The sequence below is a fragment of the Anoplopoma fimbria genome, chromosome 22 (assembly GCF_027596085.1).
Source record: "Anoplopoma fimbria isolate UVic2021 breed Golden Eagle Sablefish chromosome 22, Afim_UVic_2022, whole genome shotgun sequence".
NCBI lineage: Eukaryota > Metazoa > Chordata > Actinopteri > Perciformes > Anoplopomatidae > Anoplopoma > Anoplopoma fimbria.
The window spans coordinates 7,122,491-7,126,156 of NC_072470.1; positions in this window are offsets into that span (position 1 = coordinate 7,122,491).

Sequence of the window (3,666 nt, forward strand, 5' to 3'; positions counted from 1 at the left end):
ACCCTCTCCTGTCTCGTCTTGAATACATTTCTTAAACCAGCCGGCACACACAGAGATGCATGCTTTACTTTTCATTTCAACCCATTTTAAGCAAATTAAATCTTCCCTAAATGGAGCGAATGCACAGATCAAAGATCCATAACCTACTTCAGAGGAGGCACAAGCTATCTGACTGACGCAATAAATAAATGCTTATTTTAACATTTCTATTCATATAGTCCTTTTCAAAATAGCATTACAAGTGCCGAATGGATGCAAGCTGAATAAACAGCGAAAGGAAAAAGCACAGCAGCTGTCTGCTGACCATCCTGTGATGACTAAATATCTTGCTGACACATTGAATTTATCAAGCACATGCAACGACCACTTTTTAAAGAGTCATAGTTCATTAACAGTCACATGTACTGTTGCTTTACCATTACCAAAGTGTTTACCGCGTCGTTACGCCATGGTAACGCAGTGGCAAACCATGGAACCTTTTAAAAAGCTCCCTTTGGTGGTTCAAAGACATTCCAGGGACTAAAGTTTGAGTGTCAGCTGATGAAAACATTATGGGCTGCTTTGTTAAGCAATAAAATCCAGAAGACGAACAATGAGAAGGCTCTCGAACACACTGACACATTTGACCAAAATGTAATCTTTACTAAAGGTCCATGTACTTTTATTTTCACACAATGACAACCAAACTCTTTCCAATAAAAATTCTACACCTTGGGTTAAGGTTTTGGTATCAAGAACTGTTTAAAGATCAATAATGTACTTTCACACTCAACAAAAAGTAAATGTGATAATAGACAAACCTTAAAGGGGACATATAATGCTCATTTTCAGGTTACTGCTTGTATTTTGTGTTTCTACTTAAACATGTTTACATCATTTTTCTCATTCTGTTTGTCTGAATATACCTGTATTTACCCTTTGTCTGAAACGCTTTGTTTTAGCGCCTGTCTCTTTAAGGCCCCGAAAGAAAACCTGTGCTTGCATGTGACATAGGAATGGGATCACGTCTTTCCTGATTTTGTCTTATTTCACAGTTTATGGGTTGGTAGACCCTCCCGATACCAAAAAAAGTATTTAATGATGCGCCCCCTTTAAATTCCAGCACTATGGGAGTATTCCCTTTATCAAGCACCACGTCTTATCTCATTCTCACTGAGGGCAAAACAACTCACAGCACTTAAGTTGGCTCCACTGGACATTCACTGTACTTTAAAGAATAACTACGCAGTAAACGGCCTCCTTCAAGTGCTTGTGGTCAGCTGGCTGCCAAAGACGATAAACAACAGCAACAGGAACATCCTAGCATTAACTGCATTTAATGCCTATTAAACAAAAACCTTTTAAAATGTCTGTCAGGCGGGCTCGGCTGTAACACACATCTTCTGTGATCAGTTGCCCAAGTTTGTGTGTCTTGTGAGTGTTTTCATCTTTTGGTTCATGGTCGTTTAGAGGAGATGCTTCAGTTCGATCCCGTGACACACACACACACACACACACACACACTCGGACCGGACGGGGTCACGGCCGGTGACACGCCAACAGACATATTTTCATGCGAGTTTTCCTCTCCGCCTGCATGATATCAAGGACCCCTCCTAAAAAGCTATTTGTCTATTCTCTACTCTCGTTGAAGTTCCCTGACGATTCTGCTGGGTCGTTTTTTTTGAAAATTCACTTCCTTTTTTTTTCTTTTTTTTTTAGCATTTTGTGAATTAATTTGACACCTCATAAGCCTGCATTCTTGTCGCAGTTACTGAAAAAGTAAAAAAAAAGAAAAGAAAAATTGCAGAAGCACAGGCGGCTCCCCGGTCGATTGTCATGAACCACGGGTTGTGGGAGAATTCCCCGGTTATGTTCTCTTAGCATTACCTATTCTGCCGGCGCCCCCCTGTCGAACACCTTGGCTTGTTAGCATGTGTCAATCAAACGCAGCGCTCTGGGGAGGGCAAAGTGGAGAGCTGGAACAGTTATCTGTCTCCCACACAGCTCCCCCCCCCCCCCAAAAAAAAAAAAAAAGGCTGAGAGACAGACAGAGTGGGGGAGTATATACGGGGGATGGAGGGTGTGTGTGTGGGGACTTCACCCTCTTACGGCTGAATAAAAGGAGCGGGTGAGTGCCTGCGGTGACCTCGGCCTGCTCTCGCTCATCCCCCCCCCCCCCACCATCTCCCGCTTTCATCCTCTTCATTAAAGGCACATTCCGCCGCATTAGCCCGCTGTCCTTTATGTCCTTCACCTGCTGCCATCCGTTTCAATTCAGCCCTCGTTAAGGCATCATGGTCTCGGAATCGAGATGCGGTCTGAGCGGGCCGAGCGGAGCTTCTCATTTAATTATACAGTTCGTTAGAAAGCCGGCCCCGCCTCCCCCTCCTCCTCCTCCTCCTCCTCCTCCTCCCAGGTCTGAGACAGGCCATGGGAATAGCTGGTGGCTAATGTGCAGTTTAAACGGCCTGAATATGGAGATTGGTGGAGTTATGGATTACCGTTACCCGTTAGCCTGCCCTTCACCCACCTCATTCTCTTTTTATGTCTGCTGTGTAGCCTTTTGATACAGTATCACTCAAGCTGGAGTGTGCTCTCTCAGCCAGCATGTTTGTTTGATATTGTTCATGAGCTGTGAAATTGAATTTCCACAGTCGGGCTGATATTGGAAATAATTTCATATCCTGTGCAATATTCTTGCTTGGTTTCCCCTCGTGCTGTGTTTAAGACATCCATTTTTACTTAATGTCTTTTTTTTTTCTTTTTTTTTTTGCATCTCCTTTTTTGCCGAGTCGACGCTGCAACTCTGTTAATTCAGACCGCGTTCGCCCTAAAAGCAGCGACGGCTCCCGTTTTGCCCACACACCACAGCCGTGCCACCAGCCACCATCTTCCACACCGAGTGTCGCCATGGCAACGGGGCCTCCGCTCCTGGCACAGCAGCCCCTTTTTCAGAGCTGATGACATCGTCGTGGCAACAATGAAAGGTCCTTATATCCCATTATGGAGAAAAGCAGGATTTCCTTTTTCCTTTTTTGGATCACTGAGACCCTGGATCCTCATATACTGTCAAATCCCTTTGTTCTTTGCAACAACGCTGATACCAAGTAATGTGTGTGTGTGTATATATATATATATATATATACATTACTTGGTAATGGTAATATATATATGGGGGGCATGCAGCTGGAATGCCATCTGCATTACATTCAGCTCAGTGTGGTAAGCTCTTGTTGGTCCAGCCAGTTAGCATAAATACAAACCAATATTCGTTAAGCTACACATAGCATTCCTTCCTCTGCCTTTTGAGGTGCATTTTTTTAATTTGTGGATGCAACATGAGCCAAAGACTACTAAATGGTTTGTCGGCCTCCCACCTGACTTGAACAGGCTGCATTGTGTATTTGCGTCCTCAGGCTGGTCAGATTCCAGCGTCCAAACCCTCCAAACTCCTCTCTTCATTCTTCTCCCCGGACCCTCTCGGCCTTTTCCCATCGCTCCGACAGTGAAAAACACCCCAAAAAAGTGCTGTGCGCTCTGGTGCTAGCCCAAGGCCTGCGGCATGGTTCAGTGGGTTGCGATGTGGCCGGCAACAGCTGAAGTCCGTGACCCCTGGACCCCATCCATCAGGCTTTCAGCACCAGCCCTGGCCTCTGACACACACCGAGCTTCAGCCAAGGAATG